Raw genomic sequence first — 19,840 nt, 5'->3', positions numbered from 1 at the left:
ATACTAAGCCATTGTGACTTCATATTTCTGGCTGGAGAAGTTTTGTTTGGATTTTTTTATAGACCTGTTAACCCTTGACAGATTTTACAGTCCTGCAGCACTGAATATAAACTATGGATTTTTAAATTGGGAGTGGAAAGTGTTGTTGGTGGGCCCACTGTGGATCAAAAGTCTTGCATGTATGTGTTTCCTTTGACCCAGAAACTCTAGGTCTGGAAATATAAAGGAAAGAACGGAGAATAAATATATAATTATGTGGATCTTCATTGCAGAATGATTTACAAAGGGAAATATTGACCTCAAATAACATGTTTAAAAGTTACATCAAAGTAAAATGTTGTAAAATACAAGATGAATAGACTATTTTGCAGTCCCAATAAAAGTAATATTCTTAACATATTCATTCACATTGAAAATATTCATGCAATAGTTAGATGAAAAAGTGAGGTACAAAATGGTAGGTTAAATGTTATCTCATTTTTATTGCAAAGAATATGTGTGTGTGTGTATATATATACATGTATATGTACAATGCCAATCTCCAGAGAGAACTACTGTTTTATATATACATATACATATACATACATACACTAAACTAATAAAAGTAAAATTAAATTACATTTGACCCATTTAAATTAATATAAATATATATGTCATATCATGAAAAAAACATCAGATTTAGAGGAAAGAAAAATATGTTCATATATGACTTTCTTGCTAAATTTCTGGGTGATCTTTGACAAGTAACAATTATAGTTACCATATTCATAAAATAAAATTAGAGGAGTAGACGATATCTGAAAGACCTTTCAGTTCTAATATTCTATCAGCAATCAAAAAATCCTTAATTTGGATTAGAGCTTTGACTTCCTTCAACCATGGAAGACCCCACACCAGTTTCAGCAATGGTGTACCAGTTCCCCTGGACAGGGACTATGTCTTGCAAAAATATTTACTCTTTAAATAAGTCTTCATCACATAATAGCAGCTCAATAAATAATTGGAAAGAAATCATTCTCCTAGCTATAGTCATATTTTCCTGAGCTTAGAAAAACTGTCCCAAGGTATTTTTTAAGTTTTATTGACTCATTACAAATAGTAATGACTAATCCAGTGTAAGATCTAGTGCTAATGTAAAAGCAAACTATAGCAAGACAGTAAGCCATTCCATGTTCTCTCCACATGAAAGAATGTGGCCTCCAAAAGCCACTGAACACCATAGTTCTTATGTTCTGTTAAAGTTGTACATCTTCCATATTGGCTCTATTTGATTCATGTTTTTGGTTTTGCCCTTTCTTTGTTCTTCAGAGGAACACAGAATTGTTTTGGTAGCTTAATCAGCAGAGGAACATAGAATTGTTTTGGTAGCTTAATCAGCTTCAGAAGAAGCCACAGTAACTGTACTGGTTAAAATGTTCAGTCAGCACATCTGTCAGCATGTTTCAAGTGAAACACGAAAGACTACATGGCTGCAGTCATAGCTTTAGGAGCGAGCAAGCCAAATGGGTAGCTACAGCACCCCAAGGTAGAAAAGCAACAGGCAAACAGGAAACCCCACAGCAGATAACTTCCCAGCTGACCAGGAACAGGGCAAAGTCGAAATGGTAAGGGAAGATTAGAAAATGAAAAGCCATCCCGGCACTAAACTGATGTAAATCACATTCTTTATAATTCCTCTATGATTGTTTTTATTTAATTTGGGGTTGCTGAATGTAAAATATGGCTTACATTAATCAAATTAATAAAAACTTTCAATTTTCTAGTTACCATGTAGTGCTTAATACATTGAAAATGTGAAGCAAAACTTAAAATGTTTATTTAACTAACATTGTATTTACTTTTGAAAATAATTTCCAGGAAAGAGATCAACTACTAAAATAAATGCAGCTATTTTAAGTAGAAAGATACATCCATAAGGAGAAAAAAAGTGTGTGAAGGCATTGTAAACATTGTAAAAGTTTTCCAAGACTTTTAGTATAAGAATATGAGTTCAGCTCATGGATGCCTTTGATACATCACACTATTATCATAATGGACTGTAGTTTGAAAACCTTTTGTGGCTTAAGCATAAACAGTTATGTAAGTCAAATCAGAAATGTCCAAAAATAATCTTAGCTATGTGTAGAGCCTCCAAATATTGTATGTGTGTAAGTACCAGATACAATTTCTTTTTCTTTTGGTACGCTATTATTTATAAACTCATGTAAATATTTATAATTGTGGCTATGCAAAAAATACATAGTAATGTCTCTAATAAATGCCTCCTTGTGAGAAATAAGCTACGGCGCTTACATCACATTATATACATTTGAGTCTGTTATATGGCATACAGAAGAATATAAAATGTCAGGAAGTAAACGAACTTCCTAAGAAATCACCTTTAAAATATATTTGATCTAAGCTGCATGCAATTTGAAGAATACTGCTGATCCATCATTCTAGTTATAATGCTGCCTCTTCCATGAACATCTCAATTCACCATCTGGAAGTAATCTCATCCTCCTCCAAGCTGCCTCAAAATTTTATTTTCATTTCCTCTCTCCATGTTCTCACTATCATGTTATGTACCGCTAAGATTAATTTGGAAAAATCTATTTTTTGCTAGACTATAAACTCCTTGAGGGAAAATGATGCAACTTGAAAATATTTGTAAATTCCATCCACACACATCCATTTCTTACCATCTCTTAGTAAGTGTTGATTGAATGAATTCATACATTTTTCTTCCTAGACAGCTCTAAGCCAGAGGAGTAATACACTTTATAGCTTTTATTTGTTTTGATTTTCTCTCAGGATGAAATGCTTTGGAGATCCCAAATCCAGTAAAAGACTCCAAATAGAGCTGACAAAAGGTATCCAATTTTCACTGAGTTATCTGCAGAGGGGCATCTCTACCTGGCCCCAAGCAGTGTCTTGCAGTTCTCAGCCATTTCCATGTATGACTTGTCACGAGTGCACATTTTATCATCAAAAAGAAATTCCATTCCTGTGAAAAACCTGGAAGATACAGCCATGACTAGTCAACAAAAGGGGACAAGAAGTTTGGAGTAAAATGCAGTGATAAAGTAGGGCCATGGTTTCATTGAGGCCTGGTCTGCTGAAGAGTGGACAGCCATATTGGTATCCAAGTTAGATGTCAGTAGAGCACAGCAGAAAGAGCGCTTACTGGACTGGGGTTGGAGCCTGGATCCCAGCTCTTACTTGCCACTTGGTAATTTTTTTATTTTTATTTATTTTTTGTGTGTGTGACAGAGTGTCGCTCTTTTGCCCAGGCCAGGGTGCAGTAGCGCTCTCGGCTCACTGCAAGCTCTGCCTCCCGGGTTCACGCCATTCTCCTGCCTCAGCCTCCCGAGTAGCTGGGACTACAGGCGCCCACCACCGCTCCTGGCTAATTTTTTGTATTTTTAGTAGAGACGGGGTTTCACCGTGATAGCCAGGATGGTCTCGTTAGCCAGGATGGTCTCGATCTCCTGACCTTGTAATCCACCCGCCTCGGCCTCCCAAAGTACTGGGATTACAGGCGTGAGCCACCGCCCCTGCCGCCACTTGGTAATTCTTGACTAAAGTAAGACCAATTAATATCACTTGGCCTTGGAGTATTCTAAGTCTTTTATTTTATAAATTGAAGAGGTTAAACTCAATGTGCTCTGATGTTCCTATAAACTTCTATGATCAGAAATCAAATATTTCATAAGCCTCTTGGTAACTATTCAAATCTAAACAGTATTTTTAGGATTTTCTTAAGCATGGTATCTGAGTCTGAAACACATGGTAATAAGAGCCATAGTAATAGTGATAATAATGATGATAATAAAATAGCTGTCATTTATTTATCTGCAAATATTCATAAGGGCCTAGCTTGTGTCAGATGCTGTTCTAGGCAATGAGGGCACGGGAGAGAAGGACACATACCTGAGTTCGGGGAGTTTATATTCTAGTTTATGGAGACGACATTTAACAAGTGTAATACAGCATGTCTAATTGTGATAAGGACTCAAAGAGAAACAGTACAAGGATTGGCGATGAAGAGTGCTGAAAGGCATTTCAGAGCATTCTTTAAAATACTTATTAGGAGCCATGAATTTTACAGGGATTCTCTCATTTCATCCTAACAATAATCTTATAAAAATTATTATCTTATACCTACTGTACAGATGAAAGAAGTGGGCTCAGAGACATCAATGAAATGGCTCAGGGTCACACAGATCGTTAAGTAGTGAAACTCCAGAGCCCAAGTCCTAACCATTATGTGGTACTGCTTTCTACCAGATGATACAATACAAGTCTCTAACGATCTCATAAACCAATATAAACACACAGATTCTGTACACTCAGAGCTCCTTTTCTTTCCTGCCGTGTTTATCACATAAAACCTATTGAAAGTGTCAATATTATTAGGAGGTAGCATCCTGGCACATATGATTTTTTCCTAAATCAGTGCATCTTGGGCAATGTTTGAAAAGCAGCACATAATAACCACAATTAAAAGACCAAAACTTAACAACAGAGAAAAATCATTACAAAGACTTCATGGCATGTTCCTCAACTGTACTAGGTTGGTGAAATATTCTATACAGATGGACCCTAGGATACCAAAATTATATTTGTGCATTAGTCCTGTTCAAGGAAATACAAATCACATTTCAATGCAATAAAATAATTAACACCAGAGACTGTAATAGAATCAAATTTCACATAGAGCAGGGACACACAAGGGTAACATAGTGAAATGGTTAAATGCATGGATTCAGTACTCAAATACATGTTCCAGCTTGCTCTGTCACTAACTCTACCTTCTTAAAAGCCTACTATCTTCTCTGAATGCTGGTTTTCTTATCATTATGATAGTAATAATAATAGTATCAATCTTATATGTTTTGTGAGAATTAAAAGAGTTAATGCATGTTAAAGGCTTAGCTCAGTACCATCAAACAGGAAATGTACAATAAATCTTATTTATTACTGTTATTATCATGAATGGATGTGCCACCTTGAGCAAAGGGGATTTGAATACTCAGAGAAGTAAAAGGTCTGACACTTAACAGGACACCTGATGTTATTTTTCCAAGAACCTATCTACACATGAGTGTTGAAGGAACCACTACTCCCCCTTCCCAAATTGCTGCCTCGGGAATATATTTAGAAACTAATTGTTAACAGTAGCAGCATATCCAAACAAAAAGGGCAATGACATAACTTTGACTCATTTCTGTACATTTATATAAATAATTCAACTAATGAGTGTCTTACAAGAAGAAAGAATGAAGATGACGCCACTGGTATGTAAAAATATTCATATCAACTCAGCCCCTTTTGTTAACTCACAATAGCTACTGATTATCTGATTATTCCTTCTCATCTGTGTTTGGATGACTTCAAGGCACTTCCCAGCAAGTAAACTCATAATATTAAAGCAATGTTCTTTCCCAATTTACACCAGATTTCATCCCATCATATCAACAGCCCATATAGCCAAAGAAAGGGTTTTCTTACACATGGTTTCCATGGTGTTTATGCCTTTCTATCCTAAACAGACAGATGCATTAAGCAATGCATGTCAATCCCATTATGAGGCTGTGAAATGGGCAGAAGTTTTGTTACACACTCATGCAATCACACACATTGTGAACATCCTGTTTATTTGGCTCATCCTCTGATGATTGGCTGTGGTATATCAGCACATTACTGACAGCTGGGAATTTCTCCAGTGGAACATGCCTTTCCTATGACAAACATCCAACGAGCAATGGGAACATGTGTCTGCCCACTGTGCCCATACAAAGCAGCCCAGTTTCTCCAAATGCAGAGCATATTGGGTGCTTGGATTTTCTCAGAATGCCATCGACAGGCCCCTGGTGACCTTTAGGGGCCATATGAGATAATACATTCTTAGACCCCTATTTCCGAACTGCTTTGGGCAAGGTCAGGATGGCAAATGTCCCACTTCCACAATATCAGATGTTACGGTAATTCCTTTTAGCTAATGTGTAAGAGCAAAGGAATGCCTTCAAACCTCATCTAGGCCCTGTGGAATCTGTTGAAAATGCATGACAGCTGTGGGCTTTGGCGAGGTTGTCTGTGAATGTATGAGATTTGGAAACCATTCAAAGCTAGAAATAACTGTACAACTCATAACCCTTCACCACTGCTCACTCTCCCCCCCCCACCCCCATCATTCTCTCTTCCCATCACTCATTTCTCATGCACTGTATCTGGGTCACAATCTCATCCTCCTGACTCAAATGCATCATCACTGCTGGGAACTGTGGATAACATCCTCCACACAAAAAGATGGGAAAAGAAGAAAGAGGCAGGGGTGGCGGTGGGGGCAACAGAAGGATTTTAATAACGCACAAGAACAGGAAATTGAGAAAAATCTTTTTTTTCAGTATCCAACTGGGAGTTGAGAAGCAGCAGCAAACTCACACTTATTTAAAGGCCCATCTGCAGGTAGAATCATCCTCGGGTGCTCGAATGATGTGTAAAGGCACTTGTTTTCCTAAACCTGAATAATACTTTGAAAGGCTATGGCTATTTATACTTCACTTTTGAAACTTTTATGTGTATTTTATGCACCTCACCATTAACTCTCACAGCAAAAGAGTTTGTGAGTGACATTTTTGAGAAAAGTAGGATAATTAGGAAAAGGAACTGAGAGAAAAGGGGTCAAGCTCAAAGCCGGCTTTTTATTCAAATGACTAATACCCAACTACACTATTGATTCTGACCTCAGAATTCCTACTCTTGAAATTTTGACTTAAATTATCATCTCCAGATTCAAAGACTCAGCAACCTGGTTCATAAACAATGTGACACCCTGGTAATCACTGGCTTTTTTCCTGTAACTTCTGCTACTTCTACATAGATTTAACATACTACCTCTTGGCACAATCAGGTTGTTCCAGCAGTTTTTACTTTCTGGTTAAACCCAGGTTTTTCACATGGTGGCTGTGGGTCAGTCATTGACCATAATGACTTTTCAGCAGTCTAAACTAAGAGGCACATTATCCACAGTTTAGCCAAGATAACTCCCCAGGATGGAGCTTTACAACTAATGAATTATTTTGGCAGTTAATATTATCCCACTGATACCCTAAAATGAAACAAAAACACATAGATAACATTAAAACAACTAATTTAGAACATGGGAAACTATGTAAAGAAGGAAAAAAAAACCTTCCTATACAGAATTTTGCTGCATGCTCTCATGAATTTCATTAGCTACACGGATCTAATTGAGTGTTGAGAAGCAAAGGAAAAACAGGTCTGCCATCCATACACTAACGCTTACAGCATCTAACGCAAAGGAGAGATCCCCATAGAAACTCACAGAGAAGGCCACAGATGCTCCCTCAGGGGCATTCACTCTTACATTTAGATCATTTCTAATTAGCTATGTTATCTGGATTCCCAGGCCACGATGAATTAAAAACTGCACTAGAGGAAGACAGGGATCTAGGAGAGGGGAGCGTGCTGGCAATAGGCAGGGGCACAGCTGGTCAGCTCACAGCAAGAGAAAAGAGCAGCACGATTGTCAGGGTATTTAGGAAAGAGGCCCCAGAACATTCTAATATCACACAGAACAATAATGGATGTGTATAATGTTGACCCTGGGTCAGCAGGGAGAAGATGCATTCTGTATAAGAATCCAGAGAACTATACAATATGTTTTAGGTATATTTATATCAAAACAATTTAAGTTATAAATTTTGGTACTTCAAAGGAGTTGATTTCCTTTATGTCTAAAATGAAAATACATGAAATACTTCTCTGTCTCCAAATAACAGATTTTATTAAATCACTGTATTTAAATACAGAAGACTTATACATAAAATTTAATATCAGTGTCTCTTTTTTTTTTTTTGCTCAGACTCCACAAGATACACATTGCATGCCATTGTCTTTAATTAAACACGTCCTAAATAACTTCAAGAGTATCCTACCACAGCCAGGCATGGTGGCTCACATCTGTAATCCTAGCACTTTGGGAAGCCGAGGTGGGCAGATCACTTGAGGTCAGGAGTTCGAGACCAGCCTGTCCATCATGGCGAAAACCCGTCTCTACTAAAAATACAAAAAATCAGCTGGGTGTGGTGGCGTGCGCCTGTAATCCCAGCTACTCAGAAGGCTGAGGCAGGAGAATTGTTTGAACCTGGGAGGTGGAGGTTGCAGTGAGCTGAGATCACGCCATTGCACTCCAGCCTGGGTGACAGAGCTAGACCCTGTCTCAAAAAAAAAAAAAAAAAAAAAAAGAATATCCTATCACAAAAAGAAATCGAAAAAATTGTGAAAGTATCACTCTATACACATACACACACACACGTACACCACACCAACGACATGAACACTGAAGGAGTGTACCTTCAATGTCAGTTTCACAAAGGGAAGGGCAATGAATTAGTCAAGCAGAGTGAGGTGACGAGCATTTCACATGAAGGACATTCACAGGCAGATTCAGGAAGGAGGTAGAAATGCTTAGGAATTAGTTTGTCTAGATGAAAGGCTAGGTGCTTGTCCTCCTGTCTCATCATGACTTCCCTCTTTTCTCACCTTCTCAGTGCTCACTCTTCCTGGTGCTGACATTCTCATGCCTTGTCATAACATCAAGGCAATATACCAACCTGGCTCTCATTCTGTAGCTATGACTCCACCTACTGCTAAGCTCCTTTTATAAATTCTACAGTGGACACCTTTGGGATTGTCTACCAGCACCACATCCCCTTATTCTGATAACTGCCCTTCACCCTATTGCTTTAGTTTCCTAAGGTTGCCACAGTAAATGACCACAAACTGGGTGATTTATTACAGCAGAAATTAATTCTCTCTCAGTTCTAGAGGCTGGAAGCCAGAAATCAAGGTGTCAGCAGGGCCATGCATCCTCTGAACCTATAGAGGAAAATCCTTCCCTGCTTCTTTCAGCTTCTGATGTCCCCCCAGCATTCCTTGGCTCCTGTCAGCATAACCCCAAGCTCTGCCTCCATCTTTGAATGGCCTTCTCTTCTGTGTGTGTGTGTGTGTCCTCTCTTCTTATAAGGATGCCAGCCATTGGATTTAGCACCCACCGAAAGCCCAGTATGACTCATCTCAAAATTCTTAACTAATTGCATCAGCAAGACTCTATTTCCAATTAAAGTCACATTCTGAGATCCCAGGTAGACATAAATTTGCAGGGGACACTTCAACCTACCACACCTATCCACATAGTTACCACCAAATCAACCACATTTTACAGCACAATTCTATACCTCAGCTATGCATAAATATTTCAACCATAGACTTCAGTGGAAACAAATTGATCTGCACTCAACAGCCATTCTTCTCTTCTTCCCTAGTCTGGTAGATATCTACCTCCAAATTTAGCTGGTAAAAGATCCAGATACTTGCTTTTCCAAGCTCCTTGCAGTCAGAAGTGATCTGGCTTCATGGGACTCAGTCCAACCACTGAAACAAAAGAGAAAATTCAACAGAAACTTGATTTACCAGGAAGTTTAGAGGCCAACATTCGTAATGACTCCAGTCAAAGCCCTGTGCCCCATTTTTAATTTTAATATTTTTCTGGTTTTCTTAAAGAAGATCCCAAAATTGTATTAGGTTCAGATCCCATTAACCCTGAAATGCAGTTATTTCTCTCCAAATAAAAAGAGAATGTCACACAAGGAGCGTTATTTTTCCTGCCTCTTTTCTGCTTCATATGCTACCATAAGGATATGGTTATGACAACAACGGCATTAATGCTTCTACCCACACAGAATGCTAAAAGAATCCTAGATAATCTGCCCCTTGACATTTAGCCCTGACCAACTCTAGAACCCCTCCCTCTAAACTTCTTGTTATGTAAGAAAAATATACAATAAGAGGTTATTCATGTTTTTTGTTGTGCAGCAAAAAGCATCCTAATACTATTGGTATGTCTTGACCTAGGCAGGGACAATTAGTACCTCGTCCTGATTTTTGGACTCAAGAACCAAAGAGTCATGCCAATGTGACTCTGTTGACTGAAATCGTAAGCTATAAAATTTTGGAAATTTTGGTTACCTGAGTTCTTGCCACATGGAAAAAACTCTTTAGAAAGAGATAAGAATGAGCTTGACATATGGAGAAAAGAAGCATGGCTAAGAGACAGGGAAACAAGCTTGATGCTGGAGTTTGGTTCTCGATACTATAAAAGATATTGACCTTTCTCCAATCATGGTTGTCCCATTCTTTCATAGCTTAGCCTTCCATTAAAATCCCCTCTTTTACTTAAATCAATTCAAGTGGGATTTTGTTCACTCATAAGTTAGCCAAATTAATAAAGCTTCTTTTTCTTCTCCCAGATGTTACCATTCTCTAACTGTCCTTTTCTTCTTTTATTTTTCTTTGCCTTATTCCAAGGAGCCTGAATCCTATCCAATGACTTCAAATATCCTTGTGATTAAAAGGAAGCTTTGCAGTCAGATACACCTGGGTTCACTTCCTGGCTCTGTTAGCAAGTAACCATCTCAAAGCCTTATTTATATGATCTCAAAGAGAAGGATTGTGGTAACAGCAACCTCATGTGGTTCTAAGGACTAAATGAGCTGGTACATGTAAAATATTCAATAGAATCATTGACACATAGGAAACACTTATGAAATGTATTGATTACCACCACAGAGGCAAATATCATTATTATAATTTCTGAACCACAATGCAGAAATCATTCACTAACCCTAATCTCTGCCTTGACCTCTAATCCTGTAACTCTTATTTCCTTCTGAACTTTCCCATTAGTATTTCCTAATTTCCTCTTAAACTAAACTGATTCTTACTCTTCTTCCTTCCCTCACTCCTCTCCCGCCCACACTGCAATTCACATTTGCCATTTGGTGGTGGTTGTTAATTACCCTGTCACAGAGATGTATAAAACTTATTCTTAAGTTTAAGAAAACAAGGATTATGAATTACAGTTATTTGCATTTTCGTACTTAGTTTAGCTGTTCAATTTTTTTTTAAACAATACTCTATAATCTTGAATCTATTGTGCACAGATGGTGGTTGAAAAAACAAATAAATTACTTTCATACTCATAAAATACTTTTTTTCTATGAGGAGATATAACATATGGGCAAAGTATTATAGTATTTCTCACATTTTTCCAGACGTTACAAAAAAAATGCAGTGTTTAGAGATTTCAGAATTATAGATCACTCCTAGTCCAAGTAAAGTTTCCTTCAGAAAGTATTACCTTCAGGCCTGTGTAAGAATATCCTCCTTTGGGCCTCACACTTTAGAGAGTGCCACACATTATGAACATACAAACCCAAATTTATAACAGAATACGTGGATATATCATCACCTGGGGTCCAGCAAGCAGAGCCCAATCTGTGGTTTTAAATGCAGGTTCTCATGTCAAACCTCCTTCAAGTCCCAAATAATCAACTCTTCAAACCTCTTGTCATTTGTCCCCAGAACAAAAGATGACTGCATGAAAATGGTATGAAATGGCATGAGGCCAGCTGCTGCTGACTTCAGAGATGATACTACTTTGTTATATGGGAAAGATGTGAGCAGCAGAAGAGTTAGGTAAGAGAAAACACAAATTAATTAACTTGTACAGTTCTTCTTTTCAGTATGGGTGCAAAGGATTCTTCATAATGAAGCATCTTTCCCAGCTGTTGCTGGGCTATTCTTCTCCACAGGTTCCAGGTGTGGCATGTGGACACGTTCATACTTTAGTAAATTAGTATGTTTGCAATAGGAGCACATAGAAGCTGAGCAACAGTCTGCAATATTAAACATTTAAAATTTTTAAGAGCTAAACAACACAGAATAGCCAAATATGCCCAAAAATACATGTAGTAATCTTGGATACTTTGCCAACTTTTAGAAAAATAAACACCATAGCCTTACACATTTTTAAAATTTTGAAATTGTATAGCTATCAGAGTTTTCAGCTAAACTTGTATCTTTTAAATATTTATACAAATAGTATGTAGATTTCATTCATACTTCAATCCTAGGCCTCGCAACCTTGCAAGTGTTAAGAGTAAGTCTATTAACTTACTCTTAATAAGGCACTTTGTGGATTCAAGACAACTTTGAAACATAGGGAACAGTTGAAAGTTAGGACTGGCAATACTTAAGGAGGGACCACTAAAGAAGAGAAAGACACAAAGCTGGAATGCCCAGGCTATACTAGAATGTGGGGTCCATGAGACCATGAAATGTGTCTGGTTTTTGTTTTGCTTGTTTTAATGGATCTTTGGAGGCCAGAATAGTGTCTGGCACATAGCAGACACTCAAAAACACTCACTGATTGAAGGAATTAATGAATGATAGCAAGAGTCAAATTTTTGACTAGAGCATACACTATATAGAAGAACAATGGGAAATAAGGCGTACAGGAGCAGATGATGGGCTTCAGAAGAGAGTACAGATGACTTTTTATTAATTCATCAGTAAGTTGAGCAACATTTTGTGATAGATGTTGACAGGCATTATCTCCCCTCTATCCTGTCTTCAAGATGAGGTCAACTTTGTTCTGAGGCATGGAAATCTTCATGGAAAGGAGTAAAGAGGTTACTGGGAAAAAAAGAAAGGAGAGAAAAGTTGTTTGAAGGATCTTCAGGAGACTTTTCAGACAAGTTTAGGTGTGCCTCTTGAAGTTTTACTTGCATAAGGGCTCAACACACTCCTGGTGAGAACAGCTAGAAACTCTTTAGAAATAATTGTGAGCTCCAGGACTGAGATGTTTAGACAAAGGGGAGGGATAGAAGTCACCTCTTCACCTCTTGGGGAGTGTTTCCACAAAACAGAAGAAACTCATCTTGAGTCATGGTATGTTACAGAGCTGTGTCCTTGTCCAGAGAAAGTGGTCAACACAAGGATCACAAGGGAGCATAACATGGAGTGCAATATTGCCTGGATTAATTCACTGTTCCCTCTGATTCAGTCCTTGAGGGAAATTTGCTAAGTTCCTCATAATAGAAAAGCATTAAAAAGAAATAAAAGAGTAATTCAAATTGAAGAGTCAAAACATTAAAGGCAAAGGGAAAAAATAAGAGAAGTTTCTCTACAGAACCTATCAAAAGATTGTAATGCAGCATAGAAGCCTGTTAGCGCAAAACTCTTTAAAATTATGAGAACAGAAAAAGAGAGCAAATTACATGAAAGATCCACTTCTCCCAAATAGTCTAAGTTAATTGTTCCAGTTTTAAAGTTTTCTCCTCAGCCAAGTTTCTGTAGAATTTCCACTTTTAGTTCATATATATTTTTCTTGCTAAAATTGAGGCTTCAGTATATGCCTCTTGACCTGGGTTCACATTTTATAGCCGAAAAAATATATGAAACCTCTAAGGAAATCATAGCCAAATTGTTGAATTTTAGTTGGTTTAGGTCAGAGGGCAAGAATCCATAGAGCTTTATGTACTTTCTACCTGAAATAAAGAAAGACCCAAGTTTGCCTAAAACTTGGCCAAAATCCACCAATTTATCTGGGGCCAAAGTTTGCAGTTAATCTGGCACAAATATGGAGTTTTTAATGATACCTGACACCAGATGAATTTTTTAAAATGATTTTAAGACTAACATTCATAAGGCTATAGAAAACAAAAATTTTCCATTGCCCAAATATTCATTTAATAGTTAAGAACAGAAAATAAAGTTTCTTAGAGTAAGCTATCACACAATACAATTCTTTTATAATTTAAACTGGTGGTTTTCCCAAAGTAGGCAGATAATAATTTCATGCTTTCATGTGGCTGAAGTCTCAGTTAAGACTTTGTCTGAAACATAAAATCAAAGTTCAAATATTCCTCTCCTAGTTAGTGATTCTTTCCACCCAAATTGCATAAGCCAAGGTCAACAAGAATAAAATGTATGAGTGAATGGAGATTTTGAAACAACAAATTATTTGTACTGTGGTTATGATTAAGATATAAAATAGGGAAGGAAAATTAAATTCTACAAACTTGCTTTATGAAAGCTGACAGTTTGTTAAAATCCAGAAACTAGAAATTCCAATTGGAACAAAACTTTTCCTAGTTCTAAAGCATTAGTAAACTGTTAAGAAGTCTGACTTTCTCTAATGGGGAGAAAAGTAAAAGATAAATTTAAGCCAGGTTATCTTCCTCCCAAGGTATACTTTTGATATTTCCATTGGGGATTAAGTAAACAAATCTAGCGAGCTATTTCTATGTTCCCAATACATCTACCAGAGAAGACATGAATTTTATCCTCTAAAGTTAATAACTTAGGTGAACCAACCAAGCATAAGAAAGATAACTGAGGAATACCAGAACACAAAATAAATTATATTTCACATGCTAGATTTGTTTAAACGTAAAGAAAGTTGTGGGCTAAATTTTAAGAATAAGTAGGTTTTAAGTTAGAGACCGATCTAATAACCCTTAGTAAATGCCTGTTATTGACAGACACTGAGTGAGGTTGTGCATAGTTTGTGCTCTTTAAGAAAAAGATTGATGGAGGATACAGATATATACAGAAGGGGACAGCCAGTGAAATTCAGGAAGCAACAGAATAAGAGTATGTTCACTGTACAGTGAGAGCAGCCAAGAAAGCACCAGACTCAGCCTGGAATTGGGGAAACTGGGGCTGGGGGCAGGGGAAGCCTGCTTGAAGGAAGATTGGACACTAGATACATAAAAGGAGGGGGAAGCTGTACTAGACAGAGAAACTATACGGTCAACAAAAGCAACAAGCTGTAAAGAGTAAAGTCTGTGGGTTAGGGATAGGAGAGGGATCAAGAAATAAACAGAAATACTTATCAAGAAACACTGGGAGGTAAGCATAGAGAGCTGAACTGGGGCTGGATATGGCAGTATAGTGGGTTGAATGGTAGTCCCCCAAAAGATATGAATATATCCTAATTCCCAGAACTTCTGAATATTAGCTATTTGGGGAAAGAATCTTTGCAGATGTAACTAAGTTAAAGATCTTGAGATTTAAAGATCATCCTTGATTGTCTGGGTGGACCTACATGCCATGACAGATGTCGTAAGAGTAAGGCAGGAGGATATTTGACAGACAGGGAGGAGAAAACACAGAAGAGGAGGAGACACTGTGCAGATGGATGCAGAAACTGGAATTTTGCCTCCACAAGTTTAGTAATACTAATAGCTCTCGGAAGCTGAAAAAGGCAAAAAAAAAAAAAAAATTCTTCCTTAGAGCCCACAGAGGGAGTATGGTATTACCAAGAACTTGATTTCTTGATTTTGGACTTCTGTCCTCCAGAACTGTGAAAGAATAAGTTTCCATTTTTCCATTGTATTAAGAAACCAAGTTTGTGACAGTTTGTTATGGCAGTCCTGAAAATCTAGCACAGAGTGTCTGGAGTTTCACACTGAATCCTGGATTGCCCTGGTGGGCAATGGTTTTATTTTGTTTCGGAGCTGGGTTAAAAGTGAAATATAAGGCCAGGCACAGTGGCTCATGCCTGTAATCCCAGCACTTTGGAAGGCCAAGGTGGGCAGATCACCAGAGGTCAGGAGTTCGAGACCAGCCTGGCCAACATGATGAAACCTATTCTCTACTAAAAACACAAAAATTAGCTGGGTGTGGTGGCAGGTGCCTGTAATCCCAGCTACTCAGGAGGCTGAGGCAGGAGAATCACTTGAGCCTGGGAGGCGGAGGTTGCAGTGAGCAGAGATCGTGCCACTGTACTCCATCAAGCCTGGGCGACAGAGTGAGACTCCATCCCCAAAAAAAAAAAATGTGAAATACAAGATTGATAGCAAGTTGGGTCAGAGATTATAGGAGAGTTAACCTGTTAACACATGCTGTGATCTGAACATTTGTCTCCTCAAAATTTATTTATTGAAATCCTAACCCCAAAGGCAGTGGAATTAGGATGTGGGACCTTTTGGTAGGTGATAAAGTCACAAGAGTGGAGCTCTCATGATTGGATTAGTGCTCTTATAAAAGAGACCTCCAAAAGCTATCTAGCCCCGTCCACCATGTGAGGGCACAGCTAGGCACTGTCTATGAGGAATGGGTTTTTACCAGACACTAATCTGCCAGCACCTGGGTCTTGGACTTCCCAGCCTCCAGAACTGTAAAAATGAACGTTTGTTGTTTACAAGCCACCTAGTTTACTAGTATTTGTTAAAGCAGCCTAAATGGATTAATGCAGTAAGAATTCAAGAAAGTGGTCATTTGTTGTCACACATAATTTTCAAAATCTTAAGACAACATAATTCTCATGTAGATGCATTGTCAAAATTTTATTAAATTTGTTAAGGGAATCAGCAAGATGTAAAGGGCATTATTTTGCTGGTCATTATACTAAAACATACTGACACATGTTTATAGAGTCACTGAAAGAAAAGAAGAAATCTGGAATGGGATTGCTAAATTAGAATAACAACAATAAAAAAACAGAGTATTGTCTGACAGGGCCAGAGACATGAACTTTGAGGTGATCTTTTTTACTGGGCTGAAACCATTTGCATTACTACCAGAAAAATAAACACATGCACCCTCTTGGCTTTCTGCAAGTTAAGATCTGTGCTAACAAAGCTATAAAATGTTGCCATGGATACCAGTAAATAGCAAGTCAAGGAAAGTTACATTCTTAAGACAGAAGACCTTTAGGTGAGCTTGTTAGACAATGCCATCACTTAACAATGTAAGTCACACAGTTATCTTTTCCCATACTTCCAAGTTTTGGATAATAACATTTTCTTATTATTTGGCACTAAAGTTGAGTCAAAAGTAGAGGAAAAAGCATATATTTTAGAGATCCTGCTAAGAAAGCATTTATAAGACTAATATCTATCTCATTGTTAAGAAAATTAAATAAGTTATTACATGCAAAGCCCTTGGAAGAGCACCTTCTCCAATATTCCCTGTCATTCTCTTACATTATCCTGACATAATTTGTTTGGAAAGTCTTCTAGGAGAACATATTTTTAGCAAAGTACATTCATATTCCTATATTCAATAATATCTGAGTAACTACTATGTCTATAATGTTACATGATAATTTTCTTCAAGGATTTTTATCTTATTTCTAAGACTTGAAACTGTTAAAGGTTTAACACATGAAATAATAAAAGAATACAATATTGTATAATCAATGTTAACCACATTTAGTTAAAGATCAAAATATATGATTCTCTTCTTATATAGCTCTGAAATGTACAGTTTCTCAGAGTATTTTGCACGTACTTGGGGAAGTTAATGAAACATGATTACGAAGCTAACAAGATACTAGATTCCATAGATAACCAGAAAGGAGAATTGTGATTTTTCTCCTCTTGAGAATATAGTAACGACAAAATTAGCCCTCAAAACAGACTTAGTAAGAAGATGAAATTCCGTGGAAATATGATACAAACAGAAGACTTTGTTGGCAGTTGATGAAAAAGTATGTTCATTGATTTTTTTGTTAAATAAAACAGTTTGGTGCTTTTAAAAGGAGCTATTAAATATAATAGCAACTTCTATTTTAGTGGCTACACAGATGAAAACTTTATGCCAACTTACCTAATTAAACTTTAATTTTAACATTGGAATTTATCCAGTACTATACATACAATGTGACAGACATAAGAAACTTGTTTCCAGGATGATACTTCTTACCCACAAATTCAATGAAAGTACTTACATTTAGTTCCCCCAGTACCTGGTTCATGACTAGTATAGCATTTATGGTATTGTATTACAATTTTTCTCACTGCCTCCTGCAATAGAATGGTAGCTCTTCAAATACAGAAACTATGTCGTTCTCATCACAAAATTTAAAACATAGTGCCTGACCCACCCTAGATTCTCAATTAATACATTTTAAATTGTAAAGGAATTAAATAATTTCAATTAATAAATAAATGAAAGATTTGGAGGCATCTTCCCACAAAATGAGGTTAAGGTAGGTGTGCTAATACTGTATATATAATGATACCTCTAATGGTGACTTACTTTGTCCCATGGCTGTATATAAGATCCTTCAAAAGAAAATATCATTCGGAGTTTATAATCAAAGCAACTGATCATTTTCACAGATATCTCTATCTCATATCATACATATTTATTTACTATAAATAGAATATGTTATAATATGTTTAGGTATATAATACATATTAATATATTATAAAAGTATGTTAGTTAAAAGAGCGACAGATTTTCTTAACTTAATTAACTACTGTGTAAGAATGAATTCTGGCCTTTGCCCTGGCTTTCAGGAGGTGATCTCTACACGCTTGGAACTTCTGCGCGGTAAGAGTGTATTTGTTATTCATAACAAACCCTCAAGCACACCTCAACAGTTCATGCTAATGAGGTGATTTATGGTGAACCCCTTGGTGTCAACCCAACCTCCGGGGAGGGAGGAGAGCTAGAAACATGGCAATGATTCAATCAATTATTCCCACATAAGGAAGCTCCCATGAAAACTTCAGATACTGAAGATCAAGTGAGGCTCCTCCTGGGCAGTATTCATTGAGTATTGTCTCACATAGTAGCCTGGAGGAGGTAATGCCATCCAGGATTCCACCTGGAGATGACCAGAAACTTTGCCTCCCAGAATTTGCTGAGTGTGTCTCTTTCTTTGGCCAGTTCTAATTTGCCTCCTTTCAATAGAAAACTAATCGCAAATATAGCACTTTCCTGAGTTCTGTGAGTCATAATAGCAGGTTATCAAAACTGAGTGTGGTTTTGGGAAGTCTCTGAACTTGCAATTGCTGTCCAAAGGTGAGGGCAGTCTTGTGGGGACTGTTCCCTCTGATGTTACAATTTGGCAAACTCCTTACAACTACTTAGAGGAGATAGTATTTATGTTTCATTTCTCTTTTGTAGAGAAGAAAACTATCATAATGGGAGATCTAATGAAGCTCAAAAGCAAATAAGAGAAACAGGTGGATGAAGAAGGGGAGCCCAGAAGATAACAGACCATCAAGAAGTTTTAGAGTTAATAAAAAGAAAAAGTGATGCTCAATCTTTGCCATATTGTTTGAATATTTGTCAAGTTGTATGAGTAATAGAATATGGAGAGAAATGAGTCATGTCCATAACTTGGTAAGCCTGAGATCAGGAGGGCAAAGAGATGGATATTAGAGAATTAGGAGTTATCTAGATCTAGTTAGTATCCTCATATCATCTAGGAGTCCACAGAACTCAATGTGGAAGAATGAATGTGCCCACTTGAAATGAATAAAATATTATTTTCACAACAAAATGAATGATTTTGGATAAGCCATTCTTCCTGCCTCACAAAAGGAAGTGATGAACATCCTTAATAATCAAAGGTATTGCCACTGAAAATGGAAATCCTTTTACTATAAGTCCTTCTTTTGAAAGGAAGGACCATATTCTTTTTTTTTTTTTTTTTTTTTGAGACAGAGTCTTGCTCTGTTGCCAGGGCTGGAGTGCAGTGGCGCGATCTCAGCTCACTGCAACCTCCGCCTCCCGGGTTCAAGTAATTCTCCTGCCTCAGCCCCCTGAGTAGCTGGAACTACAGGTGCGCCACCACACCCACCTAATTTTTATAGTTTTAGTAGAGATGGGGTTTCACCATGTTGGCCAGGATAGTCTCGATCTTTTGACCTCGTGGTCCGCCCTCCTCAGCCTCCCAAAGTGCTGGGATTACAGGTGTGAGCCACCACGCCCAGCCAAGAAGGACCATATTCTAAACATTGTTTTATATCATATTGTCTATCTTGTTTGAGTTTCCTGCATTTTTTATATGAATGATTTAAAAGACACCAATCAAACCCACAGTTCTAGGGCACATGAGAATGTAACGTTCAATATGTGCTTGAAGAACAACCATGCAGGGACTGTCAATCAGGGCTCCAAACTAAGATATTTAAAGAGTAGCCAACAGTCAGGACGGGTAAGTCAAATTTGAGGGACTACAGAATTC

General features: G+C 37.4%; 1 long non-coding RNA gene across 4 annotated transcripts in view; it reads right to left on the bottom strand.

The window, feature by feature from the left end:
• Nucleotides 1–19,840, bottom strand: part of LOC104006192 (uncharacterized) — a 460,140-nt gene that overhangs the window by 105,643 nt on the left and 334,657 nt on the right. For all 4 annotated transcript variants that reach the window (XR_010156687.1, XR_010156688.1, XR_010156690.1 and 1 more), the window contains one exon: nt 9,349–9,441. This is a non-coding gene — a long non-coding RNA (uncharacterized LOC104006192). The remainder of the gene's footprint in view (nt 1–9,348; nt 9,442–19,840) is intronic.

Source organism: Pan troglodytes, chromosome 3, assembly GCF_028858775.2.
Source record: "Pan troglodytes isolate AG18354 chromosome 3, NHGRI_mPanTro3-v2.0_pri, whole genome shotgun sequence".
Taxonomy (NCBI): domain Eukaryota; kingdom Metazoa; phylum Chordata; class Mammalia; order Primates; family Hominidae; genus Pan; species Pan troglodytes.
Note: the sequence above shows the minus strand (reverse complement) of the source record. Positions and strands in the feature narration are given on the sequence as shown.